At 41.2% G+C, this 17,945-nt stretch overlaps 8 non-coding genes across 8 annotated transcripts; all 8 read right to left on the reverse strand.

Annotated features, from left to right (window-relative positions):
- Positions 1–5,627: 5,627 nt before the first annotated feature.
- On the reverse strand, positions 5,628–5,699 carry TRNAE-CUC (transfer RNA glutamic acid (anticodon CUC)). The gene has a single exon. It is a non-coding gene; the product is annotated as a tRNA-Glu (tRNA).
- A 1,270-nt stretch (positions 5,700–6,969) lies between these two features.
- On the reverse strand, positions 6,970–7,041 carry TRNAE-UUC (transfer RNA glutamic acid (anticodon UUC)). Its single transcript has one exon. It is a non-coding gene; the product is annotated as a tRNA-Glu (tRNA).
- Positions 7,042–7,405: 364 nt separating this feature from the next.
- TRNAQ-CUG (transfer RNA glutamine (anticodon CUG)) lies at positions 7,406–7,477 on the reverse strand. The gene has a single exon. It is a non-coding gene; the product is annotated as a tRNA-Gln (tRNA).
- A 1,507-nt stretch (positions 7,478–8,984) lies between these two features.
- Positions 8,985–9,056, reverse strand: TRNAE-CUC (transfer RNA glutamic acid (anticodon CUC)). Its single transcript has one exon. It is a non-coding gene; the product is annotated as a tRNA-Glu (tRNA).
- A 1,270-nt stretch (positions 9,057–10,326) lies between these two features.
- On the reverse strand, positions 10,327–10,398 carry TRNAE-UUC (transfer RNA glutamic acid (anticodon UUC)). The gene has a single exon. It is a non-coding gene; the product is annotated as a tRNA-Glu (tRNA).
- Positions 10,399–10,762: 364 nt separating this feature from the next.
- Positions 10,763–10,834, reverse strand: TRNAQ-CUG (transfer RNA glutamine (anticodon CUG)). Its single transcript has one exon. It is a non-coding gene; the product is annotated as a tRNA-Gln (tRNA).
- Positions 10,835–12,350: 1,516 nt separating this feature from the next.
- On the reverse strand, positions 12,351–12,422 carry TRNAE-CUC (transfer RNA glutamic acid (anticodon CUC)). Its single transcript has one exon. It is a non-coding gene; the product is annotated as a tRNA-Glu (tRNA).
- A 1,708-nt stretch (positions 12,423–14,130) lies between these two features.
- On the reverse strand, positions 14,131–14,202 carry TRNAQ-CUG (transfer RNA glutamine (anticodon CUG)). Its single transcript has one exon. It is a non-coding gene; the product is annotated as a tRNA-Gln (tRNA).
- Between the last annotated feature and the right edge of the window lie 3,743 nt (positions 14,203–17,945).

The following is a 17,945-nucleotide window of genomic DNA, read 5'->3' on the forward strand; positions in this document are numbered from 1 at the left end:
GAGAATCAGTTACTCAATTCGTAGTGAGAATCAAACAACAAGCAGCCAAATGTATGTATGAGCAGTATTTAGATGAGGCACTTGTTGAACAATTTCTTGTTGGTGTACAATCTGACAGTACTCGGAAAAGATTATTATCTGAAAGTGATCTTTCCTTTGCTAAATGTCAAGAAATTGCTTTACATTGTGAATTATTAGAACGAGAAATTAAATTATTCTCGAATAAGTACAATGCAGATTCTGTAACTTTTGCCACCAACTCAAGAAATTTGACGCGGATGAATCCAGATCGTCAAACAGACCCTTCAACGAGTTCACACTCGGGCGAAACGAGGCAGAAGAGCTACAATCAACCTCAGAACTCAACTACTACCAAGCAAAATCCTCACTCCCAGTGCGGCAACTGCACAAAGAATCACTCACAAGGTCTATGCCCGGCAAGAAACGCAATCTGTAGCTACTGCAAACGACAAGGCCATTGGAATATACGATGCAGAAAGAAGCTGAAAGATAGAGCCATGAATAGAACGTCCAGTTCAACCTCACGGAGCACAACATCCGATGAGTTGTCTACGTTCAGCTTCAACCATCTCAAAACTGATGCGCTCAGTCATCATTCCACTCTGGTTACTTCTACTCAACACATTTTGGAACACCAAATCAGTTCGGATAGCTTCATAATAAATCTCCAAATCAATAAGTGTATTGTTAAATGTGAAGTAGATACTGGGTCTGCTGTTACTCTTTTCAACGAGAAGTATTTTGATCAGTTGTTTCCACACTATGTTAAATGTAATTCTAGCCTACGATTACGAGGTGTAAACGAAGGATATGTACGTGTTACAGCACAAACAACCGTCAAACTATACTTAGACAATAGAGATTATACTTTACCTGTCTTTCTCTGTCAGGAGAAACTTTTATATCCATTGATCGGTCGTACGTGGTTGGACATTATTCAACCATCTTGGAGGCGATTATTAGTTACAGCCAGTGTTCTTTCAACTAACACAGTACAAGGTACTATTACTAGCGCTGGTGCCGACGACCTAAGGCGAGAAATTTCTTCTAGATACGAGAAAATCTTTGATGGTGATTTGTCCAAGCCCGTTACACCTTATTTGGTCGATATACCACTAAGATCCAACTCTGCACCGATATTTCGTAGACATTACGAAGTTCCTTACGGTATTCGAGACCGTGTTCAGGATTCTATTCAAAATCTAGTGAAAGTAGGGTTATGGGAACCGGTCGAATATTCTGATTGGGCCTCACCACTTGTCGTTGTTACCAAGAAAGATGGCTCACTTCGTCTCTGCACTGACTTCTCAGGAACTGTGAATAAAATGACTGAAAACGTCAAGTTTCCCATTGCTAGAGTCGAGGATATTTTCTCTAAGTTGACCAGGTGTAAATACTTTACGGTAATTGACCTTCAAATGGCTTACGGACAGTTGGAACTTTCTGAAGCTGCCAAACGCATCACTGTCGTCAACACACCTTGGGGCTTATATAAACCTCACAGACTACCTTTTGGCATAAACATAAGTGGAGATCTGTTTCAAATGGTCCTAGCGAAGATACTAGATGACATTCCCGGAGTTTCCTTCTACTTTGATGACGTCATCATCGGAGGTGAAACTTTGCAAGAATGCTTCACACGCACGTGTGATGTCCTGAATCGTCTGGCCAAACACAATGTCAAAGCGAGCGCCAGCAAAAGCCAATTCCTAACCTCATCTATCGAGTACCTAGGATACAAGATTGACGTCACTGGTATACGGCCGTCAAACAAGAACTTGGAGGCCGTCCTAAATTCTCCACCACCTCAAGACAAATCACAATTACGTTCCTTCATCGGGATGATCAACTTTCATCGAAAGTTTGTACCGAACTTAGCTTCGAAACTTCATTTTTTGCTTTCTTTACTCAAGATAAACCTCTCTTGGAACTGGGACGATAACTGTCAACACGAGTTCGACAACATCATGGCGGAACTTCGACAGGTAAATCCTATTGTACCTTTCGATCCAACAAAGCCAGTTGTACTTATCACTGATGGCTCTCCTTTCGGCTGTGGCGCACAATTGTGTCATCGAGTTGATAGCGGTTTACAGACCATCGCCTGCTCTTCTACCACCTTCAGTGAGACGGAGCGGAGATACTCCCAGGTAGAGAGAGAAGCTCTAGCCATAGTTCACGGAATCAAGCGATTTCACAAATTTTTACTCGGATCCAAGTTCGAGATTGTTACAGACGCACGTGCTGTAAAGTTTATCTTTTCTCCGGATCGAGCCATTTCGAAACATTCATCCAATAGATTGATGAGATGGGCTCTACTTTTATCTTCATACCAATATAATATAATTCATTCCAGCAAGGTAGAAGTAGCTGACATGCTAAGCAGGTTGCCTACGCAAACACGTGACACAATACCAGCTGGAGAAGAAGAACTTCATGCATATTTCGGGTCCATTGAAGACGCTATAACTCCTCTTTCTCGAGACGCAATACAGAACGCCACTTCAGAAGACCCACTGCTCTCATTAGTTGTGTCCTGTGTAGTAAATGGTTGGCCAGATCAACTCGACACGTCTACCGAACGGAAGAAGCTCGCACCTTTCTTCGAAAGAAGAGCTCACCTTACGTACGAGCAGGGAACGCTCATGTGGTCGGGTAGACTTATCATTCCTACAGTTAAACGGAATGAAGTTCTTAGAGCTTTACACGATATATTATATCGGTATGAAGATAAAAGTAGAGCCCATCTCATCAACCTATTGGATGAATGTTTCGAAATGGCTCGATCTGGAGAAAATATAAACTTTACAGCACGTGCGTCTGTAACAATCTCGAACTTGGATCCGAGTAAAAATTTGTGAAATCGCTTGATACCGTGAACTATGGCTAGAGCTTCTCTCTCTACCTGGGAGTATTTCCGCTCCGTCTCACTGAAGGTGGTAGAAGAGAAGGCGATGGTCTGTAGACCGCTATCAACTCGAACGTCATAATCGGAGGTGAAACATTGCAAGAATGCTTCACACGCACGTGTGATGTCCTGAATCGTCTGGCCAAACACAATGTCAAAGCGAGCGCCAGCAAAAGCCAATTCCTAACCTCATCTATCGAATACCTAGGATACAAGATTGACGTCACTGGTATACGGCCGTCAGACAAGAACTTGGAGGCCGTCTTAAATTCTCCACCACCTCAAGACAAATCACAATTACGTTCCTTCATCGGGATGATCAACTTTCATCGAAAGTTTGTACCCAACTTAGCTTCGAAACTTCACTTTTTGCTTTCTTTACTCAAGAAAAACGTCTCTTGGAACTGGGACGATAACTGTCAACACGAGTTCGACAGCATCATGGCGGAACTTCGACAGGTAAATCCTATTGTACCTTTCGACCCAACAAAGCCAGTTGTACTTATCACTGATGGCTCGCCTTTCGGCTGTGGCGCGCAATTGTGTCATCGAGTTGATAGCGGTCTACAGACCATCGCCTGCTCTTCTACCACCTTCAGTGAGACGGAGCGGAAATAATCCCAGGTAGAGAGAGAAGCTCTAGCCATAGTTCACGGTATCAAGCGATTTCACAAATTTTTACTCGGATCCAAGTTCGAGATTGTTACAGACGCACGTGCTGTAAAGTTTATATTTTCTCCAGATCGAGCCATTTCGAAACATTCATCCAATAGGTTGATGAGATGGGCTCTACTTTTATCTTCATACCGATATAATATAATTCATTCCAGCAAGGTAGAAGTAGCTGACATGCTAAGCAGGTTGCCTACGCAAGCACGTGACACAATACCAGCTGGAGAAGAAGAACTTCATGCATACTTCGGGTCCATTGAAGACGCTGTAGCTCCTCTTTCTCGAGACGCAATACAGAACGCCACTTCAGAAGACCCACTGCTCTCATTAGTTGTGTCCTGTGTAGTAAATGGTTGGCCAGATCAACACGACACGTCTACCGAACGGAAGAAGCTCGCACCTTTCTTCGAAAGAAGAGCTCACCTTACGTACGAGCAGGGAACGCTCATGTGGTCGGGTAGACTTATCATTCCCACAGTTAAACGGAATGAAGTTCTTAGAGCTTTACACGATGGACACATAGGTTCAACTCGTATGAAAGAGTTATGTCTATCCAGATTTTGGTGGCCAGGCATGTCAGCAGAGATTACGGATTTTGTAGCGAGCTGCAATACATGCCGAGCTAATGCTCCTAAGGTCCGCAACGGACCCGATTCTTCATGGCCTCTCGCTTCGTACGTGAACGAGAGATGGCATATAGACCACTTTTTCTTTGCAGGGCGTAAGTTCCTACTGATAGTAGACGCCTTCAGCAAGTGGACAGAAGTATGGCCTGTACACACATTGGACACAAAGGAAACGATCCGCTGGCTTATGCAATCTTGCGCCACGCTAGGGATACCAAATACTATCGTATCCGACAACGGCCCAACGTTCACTTCTCTCGAATTTCGTAACTTCTGTCTTAAGAATGGCATCAAACATGTTACTTCACCGCCTTATCACAGCCCTAGCAACGGCTTAGCCGAACGATACGTTCGTACTGTCAAAGCCGCTCTTGTCAAGCTTATAACTGACAAACCCAATCTAAGCACACTTGAACTTGATATGGGGATCGCCAACCTTCTTTTCATCCTTCGGAACACGCGACTGGGTGGAAAAGGAAGCCTACCAGCACTTTCGGTCTTGAAACACCAACCCAGAGTTTGGTGGGAACCAAGCAATGTGCCTCTGTCGAGTGAATCTCCGTTCAAGCCGAGGAAGTCAGCAAAGTTTCGGAATGACTCTTCGTCGAAATATTGTACCTTCGCCATCAACTCAGCAGTTTGGGTTCAATCACCTAAGCACGGTACTCCAAATTTTATCCCAGGAGTTGTCATTCGTCGAATTGGGGATAGTATCCTCTACGAGATATTGTTGGAAGATGGAATCAAACGAGTGGTACATCCCAGGTGGTTGAAGAGACGTGTTTCACGTAACACTGCAGATGACGACGACTTCAACGTTACAATACCAAATAGAAATTCAACAAATCCCGGTGGAACAGTACCAGAACCTACCCCAGGCAGAGCTGGATACCCAAGACCAGGTCCTAGCACACCTCACTCGTCTCCGAGAAGGTCTACCAGGATTCGCCGCCCACCAGATCGATACGGTCATCAGCATACCTGATTTTCTTTTTAATGGGACACCTGGAGGGATGATACGGTCTAGGTATTAAGCGTATGGCTACAAGGCATGGTCTTCACGGCCAGAAGAAGATAAATCATAAGCAGATGTATTCTGTGTATATTCTTGCAATATCATGGTTCAATGTATTTTGTATGTTTCGGACATAACGTCCAGTGAATATTAAATATGTTAATTGTTTACCGTCTGGTTATTAATCCACATTACCAAGTCCTTCACCCCGAACCCTAACAAACACTTTCACCCGTGAAGTTATTCCTGGGTTAATATGAAAAATATTAATTTTTGCAAGTTAAAGGATACGAGACGTTATGTCCTCATTCAAATTCAAGATGTGCGGCTATCTATTTACGTTAGGTAAGTATCCTCCAAGTGACAAAGGATAAAAACGGCATCTTTCCGGCACCGGGAATCGAACCCGGGCCTCCTGGGTGAGAGCCAGGTATCCTAGCCACTAGACCATGCCGGAGGCCACGCACGTTACATTCAACAACCAAAACTATCAGGTTAGATTTCGTCTTTTTAGACCATCTAGTTTGGCAACATTAATCGTATCGACACCTGATTCTACGAATTCTCAGCAGTCTGAGTGGCAACAGGATATTTCACAATTTGGAATTGATTGATTATGAATTCATGTTTCATTGCCAAAGGAACGAAACGGTTACTTTCTTCTTGCTTGTCAGCTTGGATGAACAATTATATTTTCCTATACAAGTTGAAAACATGCGGAAATTAAATTGTGTTTTGTATACGTTCATTACAAATTCGTAAATATCAATCGTCAGTCAAATTACGGTTATCACATTTTCCAAGTTACGCCAGCGTTATTTCATCTCATGTCACTGGATTCACTGACAAAGAAACTACTGTAACTATAAACTCACGAGAGTTAAGAACATTTTAAGTTTGAAATGCACTGTCGCTCAAAGTGAAGCAATCAATTGATTTATGTCGTTCTTAATCAGCACGAATTTAAGCTTTTCGAAATTGGGTACGAAGTAAGGGAAATATGGAAAGCAACGAAAACAAAATCCGCCAAGGTTGTTTTAAATATTCCTAAACATTTAACTGTTATTTGCCAGTTAATTACGTTAGAAATTCCAGAATTACTAACGATATCCAGACTATCCTAAAATCTCGAAAGCCTCTTCTGTAATTCCATGTCTAAAAACAATACATTTCTAGTTAGTGTTAAGTTATAGTTGATCATGTGTCTTGAGAATCGAAGTGACAGCATTGCTTTGTTTCGTAGACAAAGATGGACCAACAACCCTTCATTTGCTGTGAAACACGTGTTCGTAAATATGATTGACATAAAAAGAATTTCCAAGGGGGAATTTATTTAATCTTCAAGAAACATTTTAATACGTAAACTGTTCACATGTTGGAGTGTAACGATTAGATGAGCACTTAATATCAGCAAACACGAGATGGACATCAAATACACCTAGTTGAGTTACCTGCTTATATCTGATAAAGTTGCGAGGAATACTGTAGGATCTAATAAACTATATTGTAGATTTTACGCAGCTCCAAGGTACACATTAAGTCGTAAATCTTGTTAGAGTACTCCTTCCCATCAACCATAAATTGATCAAAACCTACAGGTTGCTAGTGATTTGACAACGTCATCATGCGTGTTACCCCGGTACGAAGAAGGTTAGTTCATGCACATAGATATTGGTTGTTCAAGTCACTCCCATCTTTCTTTCGCTGTGGACGATTTAAAAGAATCTTTCCGACACCGGGAATCGAACCCGGGCCTCCTGGGTGAAAGCCAGGTATCCTAGCCACTAGACCATGCCGGAGATAATTAGGAAATATTTCGTTCTTCCAGACAACCAGGCTCCTTGAATTCCTTTCCAGAATTTAGACTCAAACAAAACAAGTGCCACTTCTCACACACGAGTCAAAACTAAGCGTGTAGAACAATCATTTCCGTAGCTTCGTAGCGTAAATCTGGAATAATTCTAAACATGTTGATCCATTCTACGGAAAACGTGGATGTTGTTTTTGATTTAACCCAAGCTGGTACTCAATAATTTTTCCTTCAAAAAATTTGGCGATCGTCAATTCAAATTCGTCGTCTGGCATCTGCAATGTATATGTTCCTAAATATAAACACCACTGCAGTTGCCAAAATAGAGAAAGTATCCAAAATATCACACGTAAAGGTCCCACCGAGATTTGAACTCGGATCGCTGGATTCAGAGTCCAGAGTGCTAACCGTTACACCATGGAACCAACAGTTTCTCACTTGCAAAACGATCTCCTTACAGGATATGTGCAAAAATCCTTCATGCGAACCTACATAAGAATCAATGTTGCCGCTAATTTGTCTTGCACCAAACACTAAATACATAATTTTTGGTTCCTTGATTGATTCATTTATTTTCTTTTACTTCGTGTCTTGAGCCTTTTGGCTAATTTGCGAGGATGGGGATGAGTGATGAAATAATGAAATTGAATGGACACCCACAAACAAACATGCCCGAGAGGGATTCGAACGGAGGATCCCTGAAGTGGCAGCGCGATGTGATAAGCACTCAGCCACAGAGTCCAGCATAATTTTTTGTCCTTTCAGCACAAATTGAAGCTTTTCGAAATTGGATACGAAGTAAGGGAAATATGAAAAGCAACGAAAACAAAATCCGCCAAGGTTGTTTTAAATATTCCTAAACATTTAACTGTTATTTGCCAGTTAATTACGTTCGAAATTCCAGAATTACTAACGATATCCAGACTATCCCAAAAATCTCGAAAGCCTCTTCTGTAATTCCATGTCAAAAAACAATACATTTCTCGTTAGTGTTAAGTTATAGTTGATCATGTGTCTTGAGAATCGAAGTGACAGCATTGCTTTGATTCGTAGACAAAGATGGACATTTGCTGTGAAACACGTGTTCGTAAATATGATTGACATAAAATGAATTAGGAAGAGGGAATTTTTTTAATCTTCAAGAAACATTTTAATACGTAAACTTTTCACATGTTGGAGTGTAACGATTAGATGAGATACGTGGTCTGTTAGGAAAGTAATGAGACTGGCAACACTGTGCACGAACCGGTGCCCCCACCTTCACACGGCAGGTAGGTGAACGCTTGCAAGTTTCAACTTGCTGCAGTTGCTACACGATTGTTGAGAGCGTCTGACGTGAAGTTGTGTTTGTGAGGTGAATTACGAAAATAGACTGGCAAAGGTTTGACCAAAGTTGTGCCATCAAATTTTGTGTTAAGCTTGGCGAATCCGCTACTGTGACTTATGAAAAGTTCCAAAGGGCTTATGGAGAACATGCACTATCTAGCGCACAAGTGTTGAGATGGCACAAGTCCTTTTTAGAAGGCCGAGAACAAGTGAAAGAAGAACCTCGTGCGGGAAGACATTCAACCTCAAAAACGGATGTCAATGTGGAAAGAGTGAAGTCTCTTGTGCTGTCAGATCGTCGATTAACGGTGAGAATGATCAGTAGTGATTTAAATTTGAACGTGGAATGTTAACACAAGATATGGACATGAGTTCCACGGCCCCCCTTTGCTACCCCTTCCCGACGCCCATGCATTGCAATAGGAACTATGGACGCATTAGGAACACTTTCACCCGTGAAGTTATTCCTGGGTTAATATGAAAAATATTAATTTTTGCAAGTTAAAGGATACGAGACGTTATGTCCTCATTCAAATTCAAGATGTGCGGCTATCTATTTACGTTAGGTAAGTATCCTCCAAGTGACAAAGGATAAAAACTGCATCTTTCCGGCACCGGGAATCGAACCCGGGCCTCCTGGGTGAGAGCCAGGTATCCTAGCCACTAGACCATGCCGGAGGCCACGCACGTTACATTCAACAACCAAAACTATCAGGTTAGATTTCGTCTTTTTAGACCATCTAGTTTGGCAACATTAATCGTATCGACACCTGATTCTACGAATTCTCAGCAGTCTGAGTGGCAACAGGATATTTCACAATTTGGAATTGATTGATTATGAATTCATGTTTCATTGCCAAAGGAACGAAACGGTTACTTTCTTCTTGCTTGTCAGCTTGGATGAACAATTATATTTTCCTATACAAGTTGAAAACATGCGGAAATTGAATTGTGTTTCGTATACGTTCATTACAAATTCGTAAATATCAATCGTCAGTCAAATTACGGTTATCACATTTTCCAAGTTACGCCAGCGTTATTTCATCTCAGGTCACTGGATTCACTGACAAAGAAACTACTGTAACTATAAACTCACGAGAGTTAAGAACATTTTAAGTTTGAAATGCACTGTCGCTCAAAGTGAAGCAATCAATTGATTTATGTCGTTCTTAATCAGCACGAATTTAAGCTTTTCGAAATTGGGTACGAAGTAAGGGAAATATGGAAAGCAACGAAAACAAAATCCGCCAAGGTTGTTTTAAATATTCCTAAACATTTAACTGTTATTTGCCAGTTAATTACGTTAGAAATTCCAGAATTACTAACGATATCCAGACTATCCTAAAATCTCGAAAGCCTCTTCTGTAATTCCATGTCTAAAAACAATACATTTCTAGTTAGTGTTAAGTTATAGTTGATCATGTGTCTTGAGAATCGAAGTGACAGCATTGCTTTGTTTCGTAGACAAAGGTGGACCAACAACCCTTCATTTGCTGTGAAACACGTGTTCGTAAATATGATTGACATAAAAAGGATTTCCAAGGGGGAATTTATTTAATCTTCAAGAAACATTTTAATACGTAAACTGTTCACATGTTGGAGTGTAACGATTAGATGAGCACTTAATATCAGCAAACACGAGATGGACATCAAATACACCTAGTTGAGTTACCTGCTTATATCTGATAAAGTTGCGAGGAATACTGTAGGATCTAATAAACTATATTGTAGATTTTACGCAGCTCCAAGGTACACATTAAGTCGTAAATCTTGTTAGAGTACTCCTTCCCATCAACCATAAATTGATCAAAACCTACAGGTTGCTAGTGATTTGACAACGTCATCATGCGTGTTACCCCGGTACGAAGAAGGTTAGTTCATGCACATAGATATTGGTTGTTCAAGTCACTCCCATCTTTCTTTCGCTGTGGACGATTTAAAAGAATCTTTCCGACACCGGGAATCGAACCCGGGCCTCCTGGGTGAAAGCCAGGTATCCTAGCCACTAGACCATGCCGGAGATAATTAGGAAATATTTCGTTCTTCCAGACAACCAGTCTCCTTGAATTCCTTTCCAGAATTTAGACTCAAACAAAACAAGTGCCACTTCTCACACACGAGTCAAAACTAAGCGTGTAGAACAATCATTTCCGTAGCTTCGTAGCGTAAATCTGGAATAATTCTAAACATGTTGATCCATTCTACGGAAAACGTGGATGTTGTTTTTGATTTAACCCAAGCTGGTACTCAATAATTTTTCCTTCAAAAAATTTGGCGATCGTCAATTCAAATTCGTCGTCTGGCATCTGCAATGTATATGTTCCTAAATATAAACACCACTGCAGTTGCCAAAATAGAGAAAGTATCCAAAATATCACACGTAAAGGTCCCACCGAGATTTGAACTCGGATCGCTGGATTCAGAGTCCAGAGTGCTAACCGTTACACCATGGAACCAACAGTTTCTCACTTGCAAAACGATCTCCTTACAGGATATGTGCAAAAATCCTTCATGCGAACCTACATAAGAATCAATGTTGCCGCTAATTCGTCTTGCACCAAACACTAAATACATAATTTTTGGTTCCTTGATTGATTCATTTATTTTCTTTTACTTCGTGTCTTGAGCCTTTTGGCTAATTTGCGAGGATGGGGATGAGTGATGAAATAATGAAATTGAATGGACACCCACAAACAAACATGCCCGAGAGGGATTCGAACGGAGGATCCCTGAAGTGGCAGCGCGATGTGATAAGCACTCAGCCACAGAGTCCAGCATAATTTTTTGTCCTTTCAGCACAAATTGAAGCTTTTCGAAATTGGATACGAAGTAAGGGAAATATGAAAAGCAACGAAAACAAAATCCGCCAAGGTTGTTTTAAATATTCCTAAACATTTAACTGTTATTTGCCAGTTAATTACGTTCGAAATTCCAGAATTACTAACGATATCCAGACTATCCCAAAAATCTCGAAAGCCTCTTCTGTAATTCCATGTCAAAAAACAATACATTTCTCGTTAGTGTTAAGTTATAGTTGATCATGTGTCTTGAGAATCGAAGTGACAGCATTGCTTTGATTCGTAGACAAAGATGGACATTTGCTGTGAAACACGTGTTCGTAAATATGATTGACATAAAATGAATTAGGAAGAGGGAATTTTTTTAATCTTCAAGAAACATTTTAATACGTAAACTTTTCACATGTTGGAGTGTAACGATTAGATGAGATACGTGGTCTGTTAGGAAAGTAATGAGACTGGCAACACTGTGCACGAACCGGCAACGCTGGTGCCCCCACCTTCACACGGCAGGTAGGTGAACGCTTGCAAGTTTCAACTTGCTGCAGTTGCTACACGATTGTTGAGAGCGTCTGACGTGAAGTTGTGTTTGTGAGGTGAATTACGAAAATAGACTGGCAAAGGTTTGACCAAAGTTGTGCCATCAAATTTTGTGTTAAGCTTGGCGAATCCGCTACTGTGACTTATGAAAAGTTCCAAAGGGCTTATGGAGAACATGCACTATCTAGCGCACAAGTGTTGAGATGGCACAAGTCCTTTTTAGAAGGCCGAGAACAAGTGAAAGAAGAACCTCGTGCGGGAAGACATTCAACCTCAAAAACGGATGTCAATGTGGAAAGAGTGAAGTCTCTTGTGCTGTCAGATCGTCGATTAACGGTGAGAATGATCAGTAGTGATTTAAATTTGAACGTGGAATGTTAACACAAGATATGGACATGAGTTCCACGGCCTCCTTTTGCTACCCCTTCCCGACGCCCATGCATTGCAATAGGAACTATGGACGCATTAGGAACACTTTCACCCGTGAAGTTATTCCTGGGTTAATATGAAAAATATTAATTTTTGCAAGTTAAAGGATACGAGACGTTATGTCCTCATTCAAATTCAAGATGTGCGGCTATCTATTTACGTTAGGTAAGTATCCTCCAAGTGACAAAGGATAAAAACTGCATCTTTCCGGCACCGGGAATCGAACCCGGGCCTCCTGGGTGAGAGCCAGGTATCCTAGCCACTAGACCATGCCGGAGGCCACGCACGTTACATTCAACAACCAAAACTATCAGGTTAGATTTCGTCTTTTTAGACCATCTAGTTTGGCAACATTAATCGTATCGACACCTGATTCTACGAATTCTCAGCAGTCTGAGTGGCAACAGGATATTTCACAATTTGGAATTGATTGATTATGAATTCATGTTTCATTGCCAAAGGAACGAAACGGTTACTTTCTTCTTGCTTGTCAGCTTGGATGAACAATTATATTTTCCTATACAAGTTGAAAACATGCGGAAATTGAATTGTGTTTCGTATACGTTCATTACAAATTCGTAAATATCAATCGTCAGTCAAATTACGGTTATCACATTTTCCAAGTTACGCCAGCGTTATTTCATCTCAGGTCACTGGATTCACTGACAAAGAAACTACTGTAACTATAAACTCACGAGAGTTAAGAACATTTTAAGTTTGAAATGCACTGTCGCTCAAAGTGAAGCAATCAATTGATTTATGTCGTTCTTAATCAGCACGAATTTAAGCTTTTCGAAATTGGGTACGAAGTAAGGGAAATATGAAAAGCAACGAAAACAAAATCCGCCAAGGTTGTTTTAAATATTCCTAAACATTTAACTGTTATTTGCCAGTTAATTACGTTAGAAATTCCAGAATTACTAACGATATCCAGACTATCCTAAAATCTCGAAAGCCTCTTCTGTAATTCCATGTCTAAAAACAATACATTTCTAGTTAGTGTTAAGTTATAGTTGATCATGTGTCTTGAGAATCGAAGTGACAGCATTGCTTTGTTTCGTAGACAAAGGTGGACCAACAACCCTTCATTTGCTGTGAAACACGTGTTCGTAAATATGATTGACATAAAAAGGATTTCCAAGGGGGAATTTATTTAATCTTCAAGAAACATTTTAATACGTAAACTGTTCACATGTTGGAGTGTAACGATTAGATGAGCACTTAATATCAGCAAACACGAGATGGACATCAAATACACCTAGTTGAGTTACCTGCTTATATCTGATAAAGTTGCGAGGAATACTGTAGGATCTAATAAACTATATTGTAGATTTTACGCAGCTCCAAGGTACACATTAAGTCGTAAATCTTGTTAGAGTACTCCTTCCCATCAACCATAAATTGATCAAAACCTACAGGTTGCTAGTGATTTGACAACGTCATCATGCGTGTTACCCCGGTACGAGGAAGGTTAGTTCATGCACATAGATATTGGTTGTTCAAGTCACTCCCATCTTTCTTTCGCTGTGGACGATTTAAAAGAATCTTTCTAAAAATCCGGGAATCGAACCCGGGCCTCCTGGGTGAAAGCCAGGTATCCTAGCCACTAGACCATGCCGGAGATAATTAGGAAATATTTCGTTCTTCCAGACAACCAGTCTCCTTGAATTCCTTTCCAGAATTTAGACTCAAACAAAACAAGTGCCACTTCTCACACACGAGTCAAAACTAAGCGTGTAGAACAATCATTTCCGTAGCTTCGTAGCGTAAATCTGGAATAATTCTAAACATGTTGATCCATTCTACGGAAAACGTGGATGTTGTTTTTGATTTAACCCAAGCTGGTACTCAATAATTTTTCCTTCAAAAAATTTGGCGATCGTCAATTCAAATTCGTCGTCTGGCATCTGCAATGTATATGTTCCTAAATATAAACACCACTGCAGTTGCCAAAATAGAGAAAGTATCCAAAATATCACACGTAAAGGTCCCACCGAGATTTGAACTCGGATCGCTGGATTCAGAGTCCAGAGTGCTAACCGTTACACCATGGAACCAACAGTTTCTCACTTGCAAAACGATCTCCTTACAGGATATGTGCAAAAATCCTTCATGCGAACCTACATAAGAATCAATGTTGCCGCTAATTCGTCTTGCACCAAACACTAAATACATAATTTTTGGTTCCTTGATTGATTCATTTATTTTCTTTTACTTCGTGTCTTGAGCCTTTTGGCTAATTTGCGAGGATGGGGATGAGTGATGAAATAATGAAATTGAATGGACACCCACAAACAAACATGCCAGAGAGGGATTCGAACGGAGGATCCCTGAAGTGGCAGCGCGATGTGATAAGCACTCAGCCACAGAGTCCAGCATAATTTTTTGTCCTTTCAGCACAAATTGAAGCTTTTCGAAATTGGATACGAAGTAAGGGAAATATGAAAAGCAACGAAAACAAAATCCGCCAAGGTTGTTTTAAATATTCCTAAACATTTAACTGTTATTTGCCAGTTAATTACGTTTGAAATTCCAGAATTACTAACGATATCCAGACTATCCCAAAAATCTCGAAAGCCTCTTCTGTAATTCCATGTCAAAAAACAATACATTTCTCGTTAGTGTTAAGTTATAGTTGATCATGTGTCTTGAGAATCGAAGTGACAGCATTGCTTTGATTCGTAGACAAAGATGGACATTTGCTGTGAAACACGTGTTCGTAAATATGATTGACATAAAATGAATTAGGAAGAGGGAATTTTTTTAATCTTCAAGAAACATTTTAATACGTAAACTTTTCACATGTTGGAGTGTAACGATTAGATGAGATACGTGGTCTGTTAGGAAAGTAATGAGACTGGCAACACTGTGCACGCACCGGTGCCCCCACCTTCACACGGCAGGTAGGTGAACGCTTGCAAGTTTCAACTTGCTGCAGTTGCTACACGATTGTTGAGAGCGTCTGACGTGAAGTTGTGTTTGTGAGGTGAATTACGAAAATAGACTGGCAAAGGTTTGACCAAAGTTGTGCCATCAAATTTTGTGTTAAGCTTGGCGAATCCGCTACTGTGACTTATGAAAAGTTCCAAAGGGCTTATGGAGAACATGCACTATCTAGCGCACAAGTGTTGAGATGGCACAAGTCCTTTTTAGAAGGCCGAGAACAAGTGAAAGAAGAACCTCGTGCGGGAAGACATTCAACCTCAAAAACGGATGTCAATGTGGAAAGAGTGAAGTCTCTTGTGCTGTCAGATCGTCGATTAACGGTGAGAATGATCAGTAGTGATTTAAATTTGAACGTGGAATGTTAACACAAAATATGGACATGAGTTCCACGGCCCCCCTTTGCTACCCCTTCCCGACGCCCATGCATTGCAATAGGAACTATGGACGCATTAGGAACACTGATGGCGAAGGTACAATATTTCGACGAAGAGTCATTCCGAAACTTTGCTGACTTCCTCGGCTTGAACGGAGATTCACTCGACAGAGGCACATTGCTTGGTTCCCACCAAACTCTGGGTTGGTGTTTCAAGACCGAAAGTGCTGGTAGGCTTCCTTTTCCACCCAGTCGCGTGTTCCGAAGGATGAAAAGAAGGTTGGCGATGGGTATCCGGCTCTGCCTGGGGTAGGTTCTGGTACTATTCCACCGGGATTTGTTGAATTTCTATTTGGTATTGTAACGTTGAAGTCGTCGTCATCTGCAGTGTCACGTGTGTCACGTGTTTGCGTAGGCAACCTGCTTAGCATGTCAGCTACTTCTACCTTGCTGGAATGAATTACGTACGAGCAGGGAACGCTCATGTGGTCGGGTAGACTTATCATTCCTACAGTTAAACGGAATGAAGTTCTTAGAGCTTTACACGATGGACACATAGGTTCAACTCGTATGAAAGAGTTGTGTCTATCCAGATTTTGGTGGCCAGGCATGTCAGCAGAGATTACGGATTTTGTAGCGAGCTGCAATACATGCCGAGCTAATGCTCCTAAGGTCCGCAACGGACCCGATTCTTCATGGCCTCTCGCTTCGTACGTGAACGAGAGATGGCATATAGACCACTTTTTCTTTGCAGGGCGTAAGTTCCTACTGATAGTAGACGCCTTCAGCAAGTGGACAGAAGTATGGCCTGTACACACATTGGACACAAAGGAAACGATCCGCTGGCTTATGCAATCTTGCGCCACGCTAGGGATACCAAATACTATCGTATCCGACAACGGCCCAACGTTCACTTCTCTCGAATTTCGTAACTTCTGTCTTAAGAATGGCATCAAACATGTTACTTCACCGCCTTATCACAGCCCTAGCAACGGGTTAGCCGAACGATACGTTCGTACTGTCAAAACCGCTCTTGTCAAGCTTATAACTGACAAACCCAATCTGAGCACGCTTGAACTTGATATGGGGATCGCCAACCTTCTTTTCATCCTTCGGAACACGCGACTGGGTGGAAAAGGAAGCCTACCAGCACTTTCGGTCTTGAAACACCAACCCAGATTTTGGTGGGAACCAAACAATGTGCCTCTGTCGAGTGAATCTCCATTCAAGCCGAGAAAGTCAGCAAAGTGTCGGAACGACTCTTCGTCGAAATATGGTACTTTCGCCATCAACTCAGCAGTTTGGGTTCAATCACCTAAGCACGGTACTCCAAATTACATCCCAGGAGTTGTCATTCGTCGAATTGGGGATAGCATCCTCTACGAGATAATGTTGGAAGATGGAATCAAAAGAGTGGTACATCCCAGGTGGTTGAAGAGACGTGTTTCACGTGACACTACAGATGACGACGACTTCAACGTTACAATACCAAATAGAAATTCAGCCAACCCCGGTGGAACAGTACCAGAACCTACCCCAGGCAGAGCCGGATACCCAGGACCAGGTCCTAGCACACCTCACTCGTCTCCGAGAAGGTCTACCAGGGTTCGCCGCCCACCAGATCGATACGGTCATCAGCATATCTGATTATTTTTTTTTATGGGACACCTGGAGGGATGATACGGTCCAGATATGGCTACAAGGCTTGGTCTTCACGGCCAAGAAGAAGAAAAATCACAAGACGGTCTTACATGTAACGTTTAAGTTTGCTAATTTTCTAAAAGCAAGTTTCAGTTACACATCGTAACTTTTATATTTTCCAGTTATTTCTATTACTTAATGTAATTTGAAGTTTCGATAACATGGCTCTCAACATTACATTCAGCGAATTTGCTGAAGAAAATGAAGATATCGAGAGTTATTTCATGCGTTTTGATCAACTCTGCCTTGCACAGAATGTGGCAAATGAAAGAAAAGCAGCAGTTCTATTAGCAGTCATTGGTCCTAAGGCTTTCCAAGTTCTTCGCAATATTACGGCTCCTGAAATGCCATGTAATCTAACATATGCTGTCATTCACGACAAAATGGTTCAGCACTTCAGGCCCAAAACAAACAAGTATACAGAGAGGTTCAAGTTTCGAAAATGTATTCAGTCTTCAGGAGAATCAGTTACTCAATTCGTAGTGAGAATCAAACAACAAGCAGCCAAATGTATGTATGAGCAGTATTTAGATGAGGCACTTGTTGAACAATTTCTTGTTGGTGTACAATCTGACAGTACTCGGAAAAGATTATTATCTGAAAGTGATCTTTCCTTTGCTAAATGTCAAGAAATTGCTTTACATTGTGAATTATTAGAACGAGAAATTAAATTATTCTCGAATAAGTACAATGCAGATTCTGTAACTTTTGCCACCAACTCAAGAAATTTGACGCGGATGAATCCAGATCGTCAAACAGACCCTTCAACGAGTTCACACT

Source organism: Lepisma saccharinum, chromosome 13 (assembly GCF_977018435.1).
Source record: "Lepisma saccharinum chromosome 13, izLepSacc3.1, whole genome shotgun sequence".
In the NCBI taxonomy this organism is placed as follows: domain Eukaryota; kingdom Metazoa; phylum Arthropoda; class Insecta; order Zygentoma; family Lepismatidae; genus Lepisma; species Lepisma saccharinum.